The following is a 21,573-nucleotide window of genomic DNA, read 5'->3' on the forward strand; positions in this document are numbered from 1 at the left end:
ACAAAGTCCTGAAGCAGGTCCACCCCGATACCGGCATCTCCTCCAAGGCCATGGGAATCATGAACTCGTTCGTGAACGACATCTTCGAGCGTATCGCCGGAGAGTCGTCTCGCCTGGCCCACTACAACAAGCGTTCCACCATCACCTCCAGGGAGATCCAGACCGCAGTGCGCCTGCTGCTCCCCGGAGAGCTGGCCAAGCACGCAGTGTCCGAGGGCACCAAGGCCGTGACCAAGTACACCAGCTCCAAATAAACAGCGCATTTGGAGTGCTGTAGTAACCCAAAGGCTCTTTTAAGAGCCACCCACCCTGTCAGTGAAAAAAGCAAATCCATGTGTGTGTGTGTGTGTGTGTGGAGGACATGTGTCCAATTGTGGGGAGGGGGGGGGATAAAGGATGCTGACATGAACAGGGTAGGAATGTGTGCATGCCAGTAGAACACAGTGAGGGGGAGTCCAATGACTGGAGCCTGTATCACTTTAGGCCGTAGCAGGGACCCTCTGCACACATGAAGAACAGTCACCGATTGAAACTAGCCGTTCCACCTGTACAAGAGGGGGGGGAGGAGGAGGAGAAGAAGAGCCTCCAAATCTCTCTCTCTCTCGGCCTATATCAGGGCGAACAAGCACATGGGGTGCCAGCCTCCATAGCGCCGGCCGCACTGCCAGACACCAAGACCCACAGACACAAAGACCGGCACGAGTCACGCTGCGGAGTCAAGCGAGGAAGGACTGCGAGAGAGAAGGGCACAAAAGCCTATCTCGGCCTGTTCACAGACAGACGAGCTGAGTGAGCTCAACTACTCTGGCCCTCACCTCATCTGCTTTTGAAAGAGACACACAGAGAGAGAGACCACCTAGCAGAAGAAAAAAACACACACTGTGCACAAAGAGCAGGCTCCAAATCCAACTAAAGGACTAATAAAACATCACACACAGTGTATTATTTCCTGTGCCTCCTGGACACATGACGAATACAAGGTGAAACTAGTCTCAGCCAGGCCTCACAAGTGCATGTGTTTTAAGGTCCCCAAAAGAGCTCTCCTTTAAAACACCAATGAGCACATCAGGGGACGCCAAACCATTTGATTCCCTTGCCAGACATCTCGGCTCACTCCACAATCAATGGTGCTCGCAATCGGATGCACTTTTAGGCCATTTAGGAGACAAATAGCACAGGAAAAGCAGTGCGCACCGCTCCACCCGACAGTCGAACGGTGAGGTTTTGAGCGAGTCGCAGCAAAATGCACGGGGCTTCTGCAGCCCACATGACTTTATTCTGAACGGACACAAGTCTGCTCGCTGGGCCGTTCGCTTTTGGGCCAAAAACACGTCTCCGTCGGTGACTTTTGGCCCGATATTGGCGACCAGAAAACACAAGTGAAAGAGCATTTGGCCAGCCCGGAGAAGCCGAGCTGGGTGGCGTTTAAGGCCAGCCCCCTGCACGGTGTAGAGCTTCAATAGCGCAGAGCAGCGTCTACAGCAAAGTACTCCTCCTCACAGACTACCGTAGTGTTGTAAGTGTGTGTGTTTACCGGACCGAACGACAGACATGGCAGAAGTCGCACCAGCACCCGCCGCCGCCGCGCCGGCCAAGGCACCCAAGAAGAAGGCAGCAGCCAAGCCCAAGAAAGCGGGACCCAGCGTAGGCGAGCTCATCGTCAAGGCGGTGTCCGCCTCCAAGGAGAGGAGCGGCGTGTCCCTGGCCGCGCTCAAGAAGTCTCTGGCGGCAGGCGGCTACGACGTGGAGAAGAACAACTCCCGTGTCAAGACATAGATTGTAAGAACTGAAATCTACCATGTGAACATTGCATTGTGGCTTTAGAAGAGCATGTATTTGTAGATGAATGACAGATTAGGTTTGGTGACAAAGTAACTGTATAATTTGAGGTACTCTACATGAGCATGTGTTTGCCTATTTGATGATCTGTTGGTAGTTAATGTTTGATTTTGACCACGTACTTGTTGTGACAATTGCATCAGGTTGAGGGAGAAATGCTCTGTGTGGCCATTGTGAGTGGCACTTCTGATCCAGCAGGTGGTGTTAAGATCCCTCCCTATGTGGCTTGAATGATGAGCCAGTGTTGGCTAAATGACTTGTGGTCCAGTGGGTGGCGGTGAAATGCCTCCCTATCTATATGACTTGACCTATTCCTTTGACATTGTTCACTTGGAGATGATTCCGGTCTTCTTCGTGTCCTCTTCATGAGCACTTCTGCATGTCTTCCTTCCTGTCTTGCCATGTGTGTTTTTGTTAGATATCACTGGGCACATTCCTAACGTGGAGGTCGTTTGCATAGCTCATGTCATGTGGATATATAAAGTATTGTATTGTAAGGTATGTTAGTCTACGGACTGTCTGACATGGCTCGTCCATATATTGATGTATTCCAATTCCATTTGGGTGTATTGTGTGGAATGTTGGAACATGGTTCGATCTTACTTGTTAGACTTGACTGTGCTGTTGGAGCTAGTAACACAAGCATTTCTGCTAAACAGGTGTATGTATATCTCTCTAGTCACCCCCAAAACCAAATCTTTCTTTGGCCGCCTCTCCTTCCTTCCAGTTCTCTGCTGCCAATGACTGGAAGGAAGTAGAAAAATCTGTGAAACTGGAAACACTTATCTCCCTCACTAGCTTTAAGCACCAACTGTCAGAGCAGCTCACAGATTACTGCACCTGTACATAGCCCACCTATAATTTAGGCCAAACAACTACCTCTTTCCCTACTGTATTTAATGAATGAATTAATTTAGCTCCTTTGCACCCCATTATTTTTATTGCTACTTTGGACATTTCTTCCATTTGCAAATCTACCATTCCAGTGTTTGACTTGCTATATTGTATTTACTTTGCCACCATGGCCTTTTTTTGACCTTTACCTCCCTTATCTCACCTCATTTGCTCACATGGTATATAGACTTGTTTATACTGTATTATTGACTGTATGTTTGTTTTACTCCATGTGTAAGTCTGTGTCGTTGTATGTGTCAAACTGCTTTGCTTTATCTTGGCTAGGTCGCAATTGTAAATGAGAAGTTGTTCTCAACTTGCCTACCTGGTTAAATAAAGGTGAAATAAAAAAATAAATAAAAAAATGTGTCTATTTGATTAGGATTAGGACTTTTCCTCTATGTGTCGCACTTCCATTTCCACTGTCATTTATGCTGCAGGCTAATTACTACCAATGTCATTGTGGTCCAAGTTCAACTCCTAGCCTATAGGGTGTGGTAACAGGCCCTCTGTTATTTGTTGTTGTACTCTGCATGTGAAGTATCTGCACTGTAGCCTATAGAGGAACTAAGCCCTTGATAATAGGGGAACGCAAGCAGTTGAAGGGAACAAGTGGCAGAGTCTAACCTGCTGTTGAACACAAACTCCCAGTCCTATGATGTTGCTCTGTGAAGGAGGTTAGCTTTTCAGCATTCAATTCATGGCAGCCTTCTTCTCCCTGGTTGATTTGTGAATGTGAGTGATTCGAGAATGTTTGGCTTTGGTATCCAAGGTGTTTGAGATTGTTGAGGACCAGTGTTCCGAGGGGCTGACTGTGACATCATAAAGCGGAATGTAGTTCGTGTGCTGTTTGAGGGATTCCAATTCAGTCCGTTGCGGCCTTCCAGGCAGCGCAGTTGTGCTTCAAGTGTGCTCTCTGTGTGATGACTTGTTGTGCGCCTACACGGACGGAGTACAGCTACGAACGGAGGTGACATTTGGGGTAAGCCTAAGCCTTTTCGTAACCTTAACCTATTTCTTCTAACTTGCTATGCTTTGTGCTTTGATGACACTAGCTGCATCCCAGCTAGTTGAACGCTTGTTCAGAGCCACCTCCATATTTCAGTCAAAAAGGCACAATTGTTCCATTTGTACACGCCCCTTTCCCACAGTGTTCCCTGCTCTCGAGTCCCTACAGACCGTGGTTCGATTCCAGGCTGTATCACCACCGGCCGTGATTGTAAATAAGAGTTTGTTCTTAACTGACTTGAGTCGTTTCAATAACGCTCTCTATATGTGATTAGATGTATGCCTAGAGTAGAAGAGGGGAAAAATACAGTAGCAGTAATGAGTGATAGTAATGATATAGGGCAAAAAGTGGCGAAAATGGTCACTATGTAGCTAAGAACAACTGACTTTGAAAGGTTGAGAGGGGTTGAGAGGGGAAAAGTTTTACCGTGGAGCACGGAGGCCATCTAGTGGTTAAACGCGGGTACTGTCAGCGTGTGAGCACGTCATAGTTGCTCCCTATTGGTATTTGATCTTCAGGCCAGTGTTTCCCAAACTCGGTCCTCGGGTCCCCAAGTGGGGCACGTTGTGTTTTTTCGAATCCAATTGCTCTTGGAATGTAACATGCTAGAGTATGTCTTTTCCTTTGTGAAAATGGCCATTCAATCATTTCTGGGCCATGTGACATTCCTCGATGGCCCAAAAAATCCATGTTTTGATCCGATCATTACAACGTTAGCTGTGTGCACCCCATAATTCATGCGACTGACTAAGCTATTGAAAGTCAAATGATATATCTCTGTCCAGCGCAAGTGAAAGGTGGTCGAAAAAAAGTGGTACCAACGTTTTGGTTGAAGGTACAGGAAATGTTGTAGGCCACCCAATTAGACGTGATATTATTAAGTCGCCCTTTTGTGCTTGTTTGTGTGAGTGCATAGGTAAGTTGTTTCGATATGGTGGAATAAATGGAGAAATGAAAGGAATGTATTTAGTGGGATGAATTCAGTGTGCGATTGAATATTCCAATGCCATACCCATTGTTAGTCCTTTAGACTAGATCCGAGATCCCTTAAGAGAATGAAGAGAAAAGGTATCAGGACGGCAGGAATCAATAGATGTAATCATCAAGGGCTTGCAAAAGAGCTGTTACGAAACAGGACACAAGCAGCCGGGATGATTGCCCTATTAGTAGTTGACCAATTACAAAATAGCAATCAGCAATGCGGGCAGGTACGTGTTGATTGCTGTATTGGCTTCGTAAATAGGCTTCATAAGGAACTAAATGGCTCAGCACATGACACCTTCACAGTGGAGAATATTTGATACTACTGACTTCCGTTGAGTCGAGTCGTGTGTCCTTGACGTGATTTGAAGTCGACTTCTGATGTGGGATTTAGTTCATTTTTAAAAGAAGATTTGCTGAGGAATCGAAATGATAAGACAAAGTAAAGGCCCTAAATACAGGCTGCCAGTTAAATGCAGCAATGACACGGCTAAAGTGTGTAATTGCCGGACCAAAGAGCAGGAATTGTCTGCTGTTGCATCTTCACTCATGAGACAGGTAATAGCGGAGCTCCGTGGTGCTGAAAAGGACAGCGCCCCTGGCCATTTGCCAAAGCCTATTTCCCGTTGGAGGGATTCTTGACATGCTATAGGCACAGTTCAGTACACCCCTCATCCAACAGACAGACCCCCTCCTGTAATTGGTCCCAGAATCATCCACTTGATTCCCGACCACCAACCGATTCTCGGGGTGCATTGGTGTAAAATGTGGTCGTCGAGATAAAGTTCTATAGGCTACATGGGGTAATGGCATCTGGAGCTTTTTTTTTGGAGCTACCTACACCAGTAGGAGAGCTTACAGATAAAGAGTGCACTAGGCTAGAGAGAAAAGTAGCATTCCGTTTTTCATAAAGTAGGTCAATGTAACTTACCCTCTTTTGATACTTGAGAAACATACATTCACATGATGTCCAAATCTGCAAGAGACAAACCAGCAGAAAATCAGCAGGTGAACAAAAGGGTTAAGTGAATATGATTTAAGAGCAGTCAAATGAAGTAATAGTGACATAGATTGTAAGAACTGAAATCTACCATGTGAACATTGCATTGTGGCTTTAGAAGAGCATGTATTTGTAGATGAATGACAGATTAGGTTTGGTGACAAAGTAACTGTATAATTTGAGGTACTCTACATGAGCATGTGTTTGCCTATTTGATGATCTGTTGGTAGTTAATGTTTGATTTTGACCACGTACTTGTTGTGACAATTGCATCAGGTTGAGGGAGAAATGCTCTGTGTGGCCATTGTGAGTGGCACTTCTGATCCAGCAGGTGGTGTTAAGATCCCTCCCTATGTGGCTTGAATGATGAGCCAGTGTTGGCTAAATGACTTGTGGTCCAGTGGGTGGCGGTGAAATGCCTCCCTATCTATATGACTTGACCTATTCCTTTGACATTGTTCACTTGGAGATGATTCCGGTCTTCTTCGTGTCCTCTTCATGAGCACTTCTGCATGTCTTCCTTCCTGTCTTGCCATGTGTGTTTTTGTTAGATATCACTGGGCACATTCCTAACGTGGAGGTCGTTTGCATAGCTCATGTCATGTGGATATATAAAGTATTGTATTGTAAGGTATGTTAGTCTACGGACTGTCTGACATGGCTCGTCCATATATTGATGTATTCCAATTCCATTTGGGTGTATTGTGTGGAATGTTGGAACATGGTTCGATCTTACTTGTTAGACTTGACTGTGCTGTTGGAGCTAGTAACACAAGCATTTCTGCTAAACAGGTGTATGTATATCTCTCTAGTCACCCCCAAAACCAAATCTTTCTTTGGCCGCCTCTCCTTCCTTCCAGTTCTCTGCTGCCAATGACTGGAAGGAAGTAGAAAAATCTGTGAAACTGGAAACACTTATCTCCCTCACTAGCTTTAAGCACCAACTGTCAGAGCAGCTCACAGATTACTGCACCTGTACATAGCCCACCTATAATTTAGGCCAAACAACTACCTCTTTCCCTACTGTATTTAATGAATGAATTAATTTAGCTCCTTTGCACCCCATTATTTTTATTGCTACTTTGGACATTTCTTCCATTTGCAAATCTACCATTCCAGTGTTTGACTTGCTATATTGTATTTACTTTGCCACCATGGCCTTTTTTTGACCTTTACCTCCCTTATCTCACCTCATTTGCTCACATGGTATATAGACTTGTTTATACTGTATTATTGACTGTATGTTTGTTTTACTCCATGTGTAAGTCTGTGTCGTTGTATGTGTCAAACTGCTTTGCTTTATCTTGGCTAGGTCGCAATTGTAAATGAGAAGTTGTTCTCAACTTGCCTACCTGGTTAAATAAAGGTGAAATAAAAAAATAAATAAAAAAATGTGTCTATTTGATTAGGATTAGGACTTTTCCTCTATGTGTCGCACTTCCATTTCCACTGTCATTTATGCTGCAGGCTAATTACTACCAATGTCATTGTGGTCCAAGTTCAACTCCTAGCCTATAGGGTGTGGTAACAGGCCCTCTGTTATTTGTTGTTGTACTCTGCATGTGAAGTATCTGCACTGTAGCCTATAGAGGAACTAAGCCCTTGATAATAGGGGAACGCAAGCAGTTGAAGGGAACAAGTGGCAGAGTCTAACCTGCTGTTGAACACAAACTCCCAGTCCTATGATGTTGCTCTGTGAAGGAGGTTAGCTTTTCAGCATTCAATTCATGGCAGCCTTCTTCTCCCTGGTTGATTTGTGAATGTGAGTGATTCGAGAATGTTTGGCTTTGGTATCCAAGGTGTTTGAGATTGTTGAGGACCAGTGTTCCGAGGGGCTGACTGTGACATCATAAAGCGGAATGTAGTTAGTGTGCTGTTTGAGGGATTCCAATTCAGTCCGTTGCGGCCTTCCAGGCAGCGCAGTTGTGCTTCAAGTGTGCTCTCTGTGTGATGACTTGTTGTGCGCCTACACGGACGGAGTACAGCTACGAACGGAGGTGACATTTGGGGTAAGCCTAAGCCTTTTCGTAACCTTAACCTATTTCTTCTAACTTGCTATGCTTTGTGCTTTGATGACACTAGCTGCATCCCAGCTAGTTGAACGCTTGTTCAGAGCCACCTCCATATTTCAGTCAAAAAGGCACAATTGTTCCATTTGTACACGCCCCTTTCCCACAGTGTTCCCTGCTCTCGAGTCCCTACAGACCGTGGTTCGATTCCAGGCTGTATCACCACCGGCCGTGATTGTAAATAAGAGTTTGTTCTTAACTGACTTGAGTCGTTTCAATAACGCTCTCTATATGTGATTAGATGTATGCCTAGAGTAGAAGAGGGGAAAAATACAGTAGCAGTAATGAGTGATAGTAATGATATAGGGCAAAAAGTGGCGAAAATGGTCACTATGTAGCTAAGAACAACTGACTTTGAAAGGTTGAGAGGGGTTGAGAGGGGAAAAGTTTTACCGTGGAGCACGGAGGCCATCTAGTGGTTAAACGCGGGTACTGTCAGCGTGTGAGCACGTCATAGTTGCTCCCTATTGGTATTTGATCTTCAGGCCAGTGTTTCCCAAACTCGGTCCTCGGGTCCCCAAGTGGGGCACGTTGTGTTTTTTCGAATCCAATTGCTCTTGGAATGTAACATGCTAGAGTATGTCTTTTCCTTTGTGAAAATGGCCATTCAATCATTTCTGGGCCATGTGACATTCCTCGATGGCCCAAAAAATCCATGTTTTGATCCGATCATTACAACGTTAGCTGTGTGCACCCCATAATTCATGCGACTGACTAAGCTATTGAAAGTCAAATGATATATCTCTGTCCAGCGCAAGTGAAAGGTGGTCGAAAAAAAGTGGTACCAACGTTTTGGTTGAAGGTACAGGAAATGTTGTAGGCCACCCAATTAGACGTGATATTATTAAGTCGCCCTTTTGTGCTTGTTTGTGTGAGTGCATAGGTAAGTTGTTTCGATATGGTGGAATAAATGGAGAAATGAAAGGAATGTATTTAGTGGGATGAATTCAGTGTGCGATTGAATATTCCAATGCCATACCCATTGTTAGTCCTTTAGACTAGATCCGAGATCCCTTAAGAGAATGAAGAGAAAAGGTATCAGGACGGCAGGAATCAATAGATGTAATCATCAAGGGCTTGCAAAAGAGCTGTTACGAAACAGGACACAAGCAGCCGGGATGATTGCCCTATTAGTAGTTGACCAATTACAAAATAGCAATCAGCAATGCGGGCAGGTACGTGTTGATTGCTGTATTGGCTTCGTAAATAGGCTTCATAAGGAACTAAATGGCTCAGCACATGACACCTTCACAGTGGAGAATATTTGATACTACTGACTTCCGTTGAGTCGAGTCGTGTGTCCTTGACGTGATTTGAAGTCGACTTCTGATGTGGGATTTAGTTCATTTTTAAAAGAAGATTTGCTGAGGAATCGAAATGATAAGACAAAGTAAAGGCCCTAAATACAGGCTGCCAGTTAAATGCAGCAATGACACGGCTAAAGTGTGTAATTGCCGGACCAAAGAGCAGGAATTGTCTGCTGTTGCATCTTCACTCATGAGACAGGTAATAGCGGAGCTCCGTGGTGCTGAAAAGGACAGCGCCCCTGGCCATTTGCCAAAGCCTATTTCCCGTTGGAGGGATTCTTGACATGCTATAGGCACAGTTCAGTACACCCCTCATCCAACAGACAGACCCCCTCCTGTAATTGGTCCCAGAATCATCCACTTGATTCCCGACCACCAACCGATTCTCGGGGTGCATTGGTGTAAAATGTGGTCGTCGAGATAAAGTTCTATAGGCTACATGGGGTAATGGCATCTGGAGCTTTTTTTTTGGAGCTACCTACACCAGTAGGAGAGCTTACAGATAAAGAGTGCACTAGGCTAGAGAGAAAAGTAGCATTCCGTTTTTCATAAAGTAGGTCAATGTAACTTACCCTCTTTTGATACTTGAGAAACATACATTCACATGATGTCCAAATCTGCAAGAGACAAACCAGCAGAAAATCAGCAGGTGAACAAAAGGGTTAAGTGAATATGATTTAAGAGCAGTCAAATGAAGTAATAGTGACATAGATTGTAAGAACTGAAATCTACCATGTGAACATTGCATTGTGGCTTTAGAAGAGCATGTATTTGTAGATGAATGACAGATTAGGTTTGGTGACAAAGTAACTGTATAATTTGAGGTACTCTACATGAGCATGTGTTTGCCTATTTGATGATCTGTTGGTAGTTAATGTTTGATTTTGACCACGTACTTGTTGTGACAATTGCTTCAGGTTGAGGGAGAAATGCTCTGTGTGGCCATTGTGAGTGGCACTTCTGATCCAGCAGGTGGTGTTAAGATCCCTCCCTATGTGGCTTGAATGATGAGCCAGTGTTGGCTAAATGACTTGTGGTCCAGTGGGTGGCGGTGAAATGCCTCCCTATCTATATGACTTGACCTATTCCTTTGACATTGTTCACTTGGAGATGATTCCGGTCTTCTTCGTGTCCTCTTCATGAGCACTTCTGCATGTCTTCCTTCCTGTCTTGCCATGTGTGTTTTTGTTAGATATCACTGGGCACATTCCTAACGTGGAGGTCGTTTGCATAGCTCATGTCATGTGGATATATAAAGTATTGTATTGTAAGGTATGTTAGTCTACGGACTGTCTGACATGGCTCGTCCATATATTGATGTATTCCAATTCCATTTGGGTGTATTGTGTGGAATGTTGGAACATGGTTCGATCTTACTTGTTAGACTTGACTGTGCTGTTGGAGCTAGTAACACAAGCATTTCTGCTAAACAGGTGTATGTATATCTCTCTAGTCACCCCCAAAACCAAATCTTTCTTTGGCCGCCTCTCCTTCCTTCCAGTTCTCTGCTGCCAATGACTGGAAGGAAGTAGAAAAATCTGTGAAACTGGAAACACTTATCTCCCTCACTAGCTTTAAGCACCAACTGTCAGAGCAGCTCACAGATTACTGCACCTGTACATAGCCCACCTATAATTTAGGCCAAACAACTACCTCTTTCCCTACTGTATTTAATGAATGAATTAATTTAGCTCCTTTGCACCCCATTATTTTTATTGCTACTTTGGACATTTCTTCCATTTGCAAATCTACCATTCCAGTGTTTGACTTGCTATATTGTATTTACTTTGCCACCATGGCCTTTTTTTGACCTTTACCTCCCTTATCTCACCTCATTTGCTCACATGGTATATAGACTTGTTTATACTGTATTATTGACTGTATGTTTGTTTTACTCCATGTGTAAGTCTGTGTCGTTGTATGTGTCAAACTGCTTTGCTTTATCTTGGCTAGGTCGCAATTGTAAATGAGAAGTTGTTCTCAACTTGCCTACCTGGTTAAATAAAGGTGAAATAAAAAAATAAATAAAAAATGTGTCTATTTGATTAGGATTAGGACTTTTCCTCTATGTGTCGCACTTCCATTTCCACTGTCATTTATGCTGCAGGCTAATTACTACCAATGTCATTGTGGTCCAAGTTCAACTCCTAGCCTATAGGGTGTGGTAACAGGCCCTCTGTTATTTGTTGTTGTACTCTGCATGTGAAGTATCTGCACTGTAGCCTATAGAGGAACTAAGCCCTTGATAATAGGGGAACGCAAGCAGTTGAAGGGAACAAGTGGCAGAGTCTAACCTGCTGTTGAACACAAACTCCCAGTCCTATGATGTTGCTCTGTGAAGGAGGTTAGCTTTTCAGCATTCAATTCATGGCAGCCTTCTTCTCCCTGGTTGATTTGTGAATGTGAGTGATTCGAGAATGTTTGGCTTTGGTATCCAAGGTGTTTGAGATTGTTGAGGACCAGTGTTCCGAGGGGCTGACTGTGACATCATAAAGCGGAATGTAGTTAGTGTGCTGTTTGAGGGATTCCAATTCAGTCCGTTGCGGCCTTCCAGGCAGCGCAGTTGTGCTTCAAGTGTGCTCTCTGTGTGATGACTTGTTGTGCGCCTACACGGACGGAGTACAGCTACGAACGGAGGTGACATTTGGGGTAAGCCTAAGCCTTTTCGTAACCTTAACCTATTTCTTCTAACTTGCTATGCTTTGTGCTTTGATGACACTAGCTGCATCCCAGCTAGTTGAACGCTTGTTCAGAGCCACCTCCATATTTCAGTCAAAAAGGCACAATTGTTCCATTTGTACACGCCCCTTTCCCACAGTGTTCCCTGCTCTCGAGTCCCTACAGACCGTGGTTCGATTCCAGGCTGTATCACCACCGGCCGTGATTGTAAATAAGAGTTTGTTCTTAACTGACTTGAGTCGTTTCAATAACGCTCTCTATATGTGATTAGATGTATGCCTAGAGTAGAAGAGGGGAAAAATACAGTAGCAGTAATGAGTGATAGTAATGATATAGGGCAAAAAGTGGCGAAAATGGTCACTATGTAGCTAAGAACAACTGACTTTGAAAGGTTGAGAGGGGTTGAGAGGGGAAAAGTTTTACCGTGGAGCACGGAGGCCATCTAGTGGTTAAACGCGGGTACTGTCAGCGTGTGAGCACGTCATAGTTGCTCCCTATTGGTATTTGATCTTCAGGCCAGTGTTTCCCAAACTCGGTCCTCGGGTCCCCAAGTGGGGCACGTTGTGTTTTTTCGAATCCAATTGCTCTTGGAATGTAACATGCTAGAGTATGTCTTTTCCTTTGTGAAAATGGCCATTCAATCATTTCTGGGCCATGTGACATTCCTCGATGGCCCAAAAAATCCATGTTTTGATCCGATCATTACAACGTTAGCTGTGTGCACCCCATAATTCATGCGACTGACTAAGCTATTGAAAGTCAAATGATATATCTCTGTCCAGCGCAAGTGAAAGGTGGTCGAAAAAAAGTGGTACCAACGTTTTGGTTGAAGGTACAGGAAATGTTGTAGGCCACCCAATTAGACGTGATATTATTAAGTCGCCCTTTTGTGCTTGTTTGTGTGAGTGCATAGGTAAGTTGTTTCGATATGGTGGAATAAATGGAGAAATGAAAGGAATGTATTTAGTGGGATGAATTCAGTGTGCGATTGAATATTCCAATGCCATACCCATTGTTAGTCCTTTAGACTAGATCCGAGATCCCTTAAGAGAATGAAGAGAAAAGGTATCAGGACGGCAGGAATCAATAGATGTAATCATCAAGGGCTTGCAAAAGAGCTGTTACGAAACAGGACACAAGCAGCCGGGATGATTGCCCTATTAGTAGTTGACCAATTACAAAATAGCAATCAGCAATGCGGGCAGGTACGTGTTGATTGCTGTATTGGCTTCGTAAATAGGCTTCATAAGGAACTAAATGGCTCAGCACATGACACCTTCACAGTGGAGAATATTTGATACTACTGACTTCCGTTGAGTCGAGTCGTGTGTCCTTGACGTGATTTGAAGTCGACTTCTGATGTGGGATTTAGTTCATTTTTAAAAGAAGATTTGCTGAGGAATCGAAATGATAAGACAAAGTAAAGGCCCTAAATACAGGCTGCCAGTTAAATGCAGCAATGACACGGCTAAAGTGTGTAATTGCCGGACCAAAGAGCAGGAATTGTCTGCTGTTGCATCTTCACTCATGAGACAGGTAATAGCGGAGCTCCGTGGTGCTGAAAAGGACAGCGCCCCTGGCCATTTGCCAAAGCCTATTTCCCGTTGGAGGGATTCTTGACATGCTATAGGCACAGTTCAGTACACCCCTCATCCAACAGACAGACCCCCTCCTGTAATTGGTCCCAGAATCATCCACTTGATTCCCGACCACCAACCGATTCTCGGGGTGCATTGGTGTAAAATGTGGTCGTCGAGATAAAGTTCTATAGGCTACATGGGGTAATGGCATCTGGAGCTTTTTTTTGGAGCTACCTACACCAGTAGGAGAGCTTACAGATAAAGAGTGCACTAGGCTAGAGAGAAAAGTAGCATTCCGTTTTTCATAAAGTAGGTCAATGTAACTTACCCTCTTTTGATACTTGAGAAACATACATTCACATGATGTCCAAATCTGCAAGAGACAAACCAGCAGAAAATCAGCAGGTGAACAAAAGGGTTAAGTGAATATGATTTAAGAGCAGTCAAATGAAGTAATAGTGACATAGATTGTAAGAACTGAAATCTACCATGTGAACATTGCATTGTGGCTTTAGAAGAGCATGTATTTGTAGATGAATGACAGATTAGGTTTGGTGACAAAGTAACTGTATAATTTGAGGTACTCTACATGAGCATGTGTTTGCCTATTTGATGATCTGTTGGTAGTTAATGTTTGATTTTGACCACGTACTTGTTGTGACAATTGCTTCAGGTTGAGGGAGAAATGCTCTGTGTGGCCATTGTGAGTGGCACTTCTGATCCAGCAGGTGGTGTTAAGATCCCTCCCTATGTGGCTTGAATGATGAGCCAGTGTTGGCTAAATGACTTGTGGTCCAGTGGGTGGCGGTGAAATGCCTCCCTATCTATATGACTTGACCTATTCCTTTGACATTGTTCACTTGGAGATGATTCCGGTCTTCTTCGTGTCCTCTTCATGAGCACTTCTGCATGTCTTCCTTCCTGTCTTGCCATGTGTGTTTTTGTTAGATATCACTGGGCACATTCCTAACGTGGAGGTCGTTTGCATAGCTCATGTCATGTGGATATATAAAGTATTGTATTGTAAGGTATGTTAGTCTACGGACTGTCTGACATGGCTCGTCCATATATTGATGTATTCCAATTCCATTTGGGTGTATTGTGTGGAATGTTGGAACATGGTTCGATCTTACTTGTTAGACTTGACTGTGCTGTTGGAGCTAGTAACACAAGCATTTCTGCTAAACAGGTGTATGTATATCTCTCTAGTCACCCCCAAAACCAAATCTTTCTTTGGCCGCCTCTCCTTCCTTCCAGTTCTCTGCTGCCAATGACTGGAAGGAAGTAGAAAAATCTGTGAAACTGGAAACACTTATCTCCCTCACTAGCTTTAAGCACCAACTGTCAGAGCAGCTCACAGATTACTGCACCTGTACATAGCCCACCTATAATTTAGGCCAAACAACTACCTCTTTCCCTACTGTATTTAATGAATGAATTAATTTAGCTCCTTTGCACCCCATTATTTTTATTGCTACTTTGGACATTTCTTCCATTTGCAAATCTACCATTCCAGTGTTTGACTTGCTATATTGTATTTACTTTGCCACCATGGCCTTTTTTTGACCTTTACCTCCCTTATCTCACCTCATTTGCTCACATGGTATATAGACTTGTTTATACTGTATTATTGACTGTATGTTTGTTTTACTCCATGTGTAAGTCTGTGTCGTTGTATGTGTCAAACTGCTTTGCTTTATCTTGGCTAGGTCGCAATTGTAAATGAGAAGTTGTTCTCAACTTGCCTACCTGGTTAAATAAAGGTGAAATAAAAAATAAATAAAAAAATGTGTCTATTTGATTAGGATTAGGACTTTTCCTCTATGTGTCGCACTTCCATTTCCACTGTCATTTATGCTGCAGGCTAATTACTACCAATGTCATTGTGGTCCAAGTTCAACTCCTAGCCTATAGGGTGTGGTAACAGGCCCTCTGTTATTTGTTGTTGTACTCTGCATGTGAAGTATCTGCACTGTAGCCTATAGAGGAACTAAGCCCTTGATAATAGGGGAACGCAAGCAGTTGAAGGGAACAAGTGGCAGAGTCTAACCTGCTGTTGAACACAAACTCCCAGTCCTATGATGTTGCTCTGTGAAGGAGGTTAGCTTTTCAGCATTCAATTCATGGCAGCCTTCTTCTCCCTGGTTGATTTGTGAATGTGAGTGATTCGAGAATGTTTGGCTTTGGTATCCAAGGTGTTTGAGATTGTTGAGGACCAGTGTTCCGAGGGGCTGACTGTGACATCATAAAGCGGAATGTAGTTAGTGTGCTGTTTGAGGGATTCCAATTCAGTCCGTTGCGGCCTTCCAGGCAGCGCAGTTGTGCTTCAAGTGTGCTCTCTGTGTGATGACTTGTTGTGCGCCTACACGGACGGAGTACAGCTACGAACGGAGGTGACATTTGGGGTAAGCCTAAGCCTTTTCGTAACCTTAACCTATTTCTTCTAACTTGCTATGCTTTGTGCTTTGATGACACTAGCTGCATCCCAGCTAGTTGAACGCTTGTCAGTCGTTCTCCTAAAAGGCAACCTCTGTTGCTCGATGTACTATGTACCGAGGGCCGGCAGCCACTAAGTACAGGTAAGAGACAATTATGGCAACAATAAGTTGTAAGATGAAACCTAGTCACATCTGAGATGTGAATCAACTGCACCGATTGATAAATCGCCAGTATGTGTCCTTGGGCCTCATTTGTCCCCTTTGAAATGACCTGTTGAGATCATTCGATGCAACATCTGAGGCTATCTGGCCTATAAAGGATCCACCTCATACCACTATTTCCATAATATAAGGCTATGTTATTGGTTTTTGAAAAAAGTACCATACAATATTTGCACATCCCTATCACCTCTGTACGCATAGGAAAACGATCCCTTTATTGTGTGTGTGTGTTGGGTGGGTGTCTGAGGAATGTTTTACAGCGTTTCAGCTTGCAGAGGTGTCACCACCCTTCCCATGGCCACCTGGATCCTGTCTTGGGAAGAAAAGAAGAATGATGTTATTACATGGCCTTAAAGAGCTACATGACTGCTGAGGTGACATTACGGACCCCTTAGGATTTGTGGCGTTCCTTGTGTATTTGTTTCCCGTATATGTTCCACTTCGTTTCTCCTTTGTACTTGTGACACTATTTGAGGTTTTAACGCCTATCTCTATTAGGTGTGACTGGCAACTGCAGTGGGTTGAATCCTACTAGTTCAGTGTTTCCCACTCCAGGCAGGGGTAGAGTAGCCATTTTTGTTGTAGCGCTGGAGAGGCACAGCTGATTGAAAGAGTTGAATCAGGTGCAACAACAACAACAACAACAACAACAACAAGAAGAACAACACCAATCAATGTGAAGAGTGGGACACAGATTAGTAGTGGATCCCCCAGTTGTCACAGTTGGGCCTTGTGTTCAACATAGCTCAGTATTTGAGTGTGTTTCCCGCGCATGTAAGTAGCTTTCATTTCTTCTTCCTCCATAGACATCATACATCTTCTCCAAGGTGGCATAGCAGTTCAGACGTCTTTTGTCCTCGTCTTGTCGTGTCCTGTATATATATATATTTACAACTTTTTCACATACATTTTATTTTATTTTCCATCAACTCATCTTCTAAACACTCTCCTGCAACCCGCCTCACCAATGTATATTTATAAAAAAGTATTATTTACCTCAGATCTGTAATCCTCCAAGAAGCTAGCCAGAAACTCCAGGAGGCTGGCCTGAAACTAGCCAGAAGCTAATCCAGAAGCTAGTTCAGAAGCTAGTTGGCTCCTTTACTGGCAAGTCGTTGGTGTTCAGCTAACCACGGTTTGTGGTCATCGGCTATCCTTTGGCTCGAAAGTCTATCGCCAGTTCTGTACGGCGCAGCGCGGCTCGGAGCGGAGCATACCGGACCAATTTTTCTCTCCATGTCCCTGGATTTCGAACTGCTCTCTGGACATTCATGCCCGGATCTCACAGCTAGCTAGCTGCTATCCGTGTGACTATCGGCCTTCGTCGATTCCGGAGCAAACATCAATTGTTCCGGAGCTAGCAAGCTCCGTCAATCACTCCTGAGTTCCATCAATCGCACCTGGGCTGCAGTCGCCTATCCGGACCCGTTTTGCTGCCTTCGCGGAGCCCCACCGGGCCTTCACAACTGGACTGCCGACGTTATCTACCCGAAGGAGTTATTCGGCTGGCTCCTCCGTCGCGACGTTACCTGAACGCCCATCTGCGGCCTGCTAACCGTTAGCTGTCTTACCGGCTGCTATCTGAATAGACAATCGGACAATTTTTTTATTTTTTTTATTTTTTATTATTATTATTATGTTTTCTCTTCTTGGGCCTCTATAACTATATCTATTGTTTTTATTTTTGTTGTTGTTGTGTGATTTGGATTGATCCCTCTACCACACGGAACCCCACTAATCTACTGACGGAGCGCAGGAGGTGGCTAACAACAGACCTCCATCCTATGCTAGCTTGCTACCGATGCCCTGGCTAGCTGTCTAAATCACCAACCAACCTCTCCACTCACCGGACCCTTTTGATCACTCGACTAAGCATGCCTCTCCTTAATGTCAATATGTCTTGTCCATTTCTGTGTCTGGTTAGTGTTTATTGGCTTATTTCACTGTAGAGCCTCTAGTCCTGCTCACTATACCTTATCCAACCTATTAGTTCCACCACCCACACATGCAATGACATCTCCTGGTTTCAACGATGTTTCTAGAGACAATATCTCTCTCTTCATCACTCAATACCTAGGTTTACCTCCACTGTATTCACATCCTACCATACATTTGTCTGTACATTATACCTTGATGCTATTTTATCGCCCCCAGAAACCTCTTTTACTCTATGTTCCAGACGTTCTAGACGACCAATTCTCATAGCTTTTAGCCGTACCCTTATTCTACTCCTCCTATGTTCCTCTGGCGATGTAGAGGTGAATCCAGGCCCTGCAGTGCCTAGCTCCACTCCTATTCCCCAGGCGCTCTCTTTTGACGACTTCTGTAACCGTAATAGCCTTGGTTTCATGCATGTTAACATTAGAAGCCTCCTCCCTAAGTTTGTTCTATTCACTGCTTTAGCACACTCTGCCAACCCGGATGTTCTAGCTGTGTCTGAATCCTGGCTTAGGAAGACCACCAAAACTCAGACATTTTAATTCCAAACTACAACATTTCAGACAAGATAGAACTGCCAAAGGGGGCGGTGTTGCAATCTACTGCAAAGATAGCCTGCAGAGTTCTGTCCTACTATCCAGGTCTGTACCCAAACAATTTGAACTTCTACTTTTAAAAATCCACCTCTCTAAAAACAAGTCTCTCACCGTTGCCGCCTGCTATAGACCACCCTCTGCCCCCAGCTGTGCTCTGGACACCATATGTGAACTGATTGCCCCCCCATCTATCTTCAGAGTTCGTGCTGCTAGGCGACCTAAACTGGAACATGCTTAACACCCCAGCCATCCTACAATCTAAACTTGATGCCCTCAATCTCACACAAATAATCAATGAACCTACCAGGTACCTCCCCAAAACCTTAAACACGGGCACCCTCATAGATATCATCCTAACCAACTTCCCCTCTAAATACACCTCTGCTGTCTTCAACCAAGATCTCAGCGATCACTGCCTCATTGCCTGCATCCGTAATGGGTCAGCGGTCAAACGACCTCCACTCATCATTGTAAAACGCTCCCTGAAACACTTCTGCGAGCAGGCCTTTCTAATCGACCTGGCCGGGGTATCCTGGAAGGATATTGATCTCATCCCGTCAGTAGAGGATGCCTGGATATTTTTTTTAAATGCCTTCCTAACCATCTTAAATAAACATGCCCCATTTAAGAAATTTAGAACCAGGAACAGATATAGCCCTTGGTTCTCCCCAGACCTGACTGCCCTTAACCAACACAAAAACATCCTATGGCGTTCTGCATTAGCATCGAACAGCCCCCGTGATATGCAGCTGTTCAGGGAAGCTAGAAATCATTATACACAGGCAGTTAGAAAAGCCAAGGCTAGCTTTTTCAAGCAGAAATTTGCTTCCTGCAACACTAACTCAAAAAAGTTCTGGGACACTGTAAAGTCCATGGAGAATAAGAACACCTCCTCCCAGCTGCCCACTGCACTGAAGATAGGAAACACTGTCACCACTGATAAATCCACCATAATTGAGAATTTCAATAAGCATTTTTCTACGGCTGCCATGCTTTCCACCTGGCTACTCCTACCCCGGACAACAGCACTGCACCCCCAACAGCAAACTCGCCCAAGCCTTCCCCATTTCTCCTTCTCCCAAATCCATTCAGCTGATGTTCTGAAAGAGCTGCAAAATCTGGACCCCTACAAATCAGCCGGGCTAGACAATCTGGACCCTTTCTTTCTAAAATTATCTGCCGAAATTGTTGCCACCCCCTATTACTAGCCTGTTCAACCTCTCTTTCGTGTCGCTGAGATTCCAAAGATTGGAAAGCAGCTGCGGTCATCCCCCTCTTCAAAGGGGGGGACCATCTTGACCCCAACTGCTACAGACCTATATCTATCCTACCGTGCCTTTCTAAGGTCGTCGAAAGCCAAGTCAACAAACAGATTACACCGACCCATTTCGGAATCTCAACCATACCTTCTTCTCTGCTATGGGGCAATCCTGGTTTCAGAGCTGGTCATGGGTTGCACCTCCCGCCACAGCTCAAGGTGCTAAAAACGATATCTTTATAACCGCCATCGTCTAAGAAACATTACTGTGCAGCCGTATTCATTGATCTGGCCAAGGCTTTCGACTCTGTCAATCACCATATCCTCATCGGCAGACTCGACAGCCTTGGTTTCTCAAATGATTGCCTCGCCTGGTTCACCAACTACTTCTCTGATAGAGTTCAGTGTGTCAAATCGGAGGGTCTGCTGTCCGGACCTCTGGCAGTCTCTATGGGGGTGCCACAGGGTTCAATTCTTGGACCGACTCTCTTCTCTGTATACATCAATGAGGTCGCTCTTGCTGCTGGTGAGTCCCTGATCCACCTCTACGCAGACGACACCATTCTGTATACTTCCGGCCCTTCTTTGGACACTGTGTTAACAACCCTCCAGGCAAGCTTCAATGCCATACAACTCTCCTTCCGTGGCCTCCAATTGCTCTTAAATACAAGTAAAACTAAATGCATGCTCTTCAACCGATCGCTACCTGCACCTACCCGCCTGTCCAACATCACTACTCTGGACGGCTCTGACTTAGAATACGTGGACAACTACAAATACTTAGGTGTCTGGTTAGACTGTAAACTCTCCTTCCAGACCCATATCAAACATCTCCAATCCAAAGTTAAATCTAGAATTGGCTTCCTATTTCGCAACAAAGCATCCTTCACTCATGCTGCCAAACATACCCTTGTAAAACTGACCATCCTACCAATCCTCGACTTTGGCGATGTCATTTACAAAATAGCCTCCAATACCCTACTCAACAAATTGGATGCAGTCTATCACAGTGCAATCCGTTTTATCACCAAAGCCCCATATACTACCCACCATTGCGACCTGTACGCTCTCGTTGGCTGGCCCTCGCTTCATACTCGTCGCCAAACCCACTGGCTCCATGTCATCTACAAGACCCTGCTAGGTAAAGTCCCCCCTTATCTCAGCTCGCTGGTCACCATAGCATCTCCCACCTGTAGCACACGCTCCAGCAGGTATATCTCTCTAGTCACCCCCAAAACCAATTCTTTCTTTGGCCGCCTCTCCTTCCAGTTCTCTGCTGCCAATGACTGGAACGAACTACAAAAATCTCTGAAACTGGAAACACTTATCTCCCTCACTAGCTTTAAGCACCAACTGTCAGAGCAGCTCACAGATTACTGCACCTGTACATAGCCCACCTATAATTTAGCCCAAACAACTACCTCTTTCCCAACTGTATTTAATTTTAATTTATTTATTTATTTTGCTCCTTTGCACCCCATTATTTTTTATTTCTACTTTGCACATTCTTCCATTGCAAAACTACCATTCCAGTATTTTACTTGCTATATTGTATTTACTTTGCCATCATGGCCTTTTTTGCCTTTACCTCCCTTCTCACCTCATTTGCTCACATTGTATATAGACTTGTTTATACTGCATTATTGACTGTATGTTTGTTTTTACTCCATGTGTAACTCTGTGTCGTTTTATCTGTCGAACTGCTTTGCTTTATCTTGGCCAGGTCGCAATTGTAAATGAGAACTTGTTCTCAACTTGCCTAC

The sequence above is a fragment of the Oncorhynchus kisutch genome, unplaced genomic scaffold (genome assembly GCF_002021735.2).
Source record: "Oncorhynchus kisutch isolate 150728-3 unplaced genomic scaffold, Okis_V2 scaffold944, whole genome shotgun sequence".
Lineage (NCBI taxonomy): Eukaryota > Metazoa > Chordata > Actinopteri > Salmoniformes > Salmonidae > Oncorhynchus > Oncorhynchus kisutch.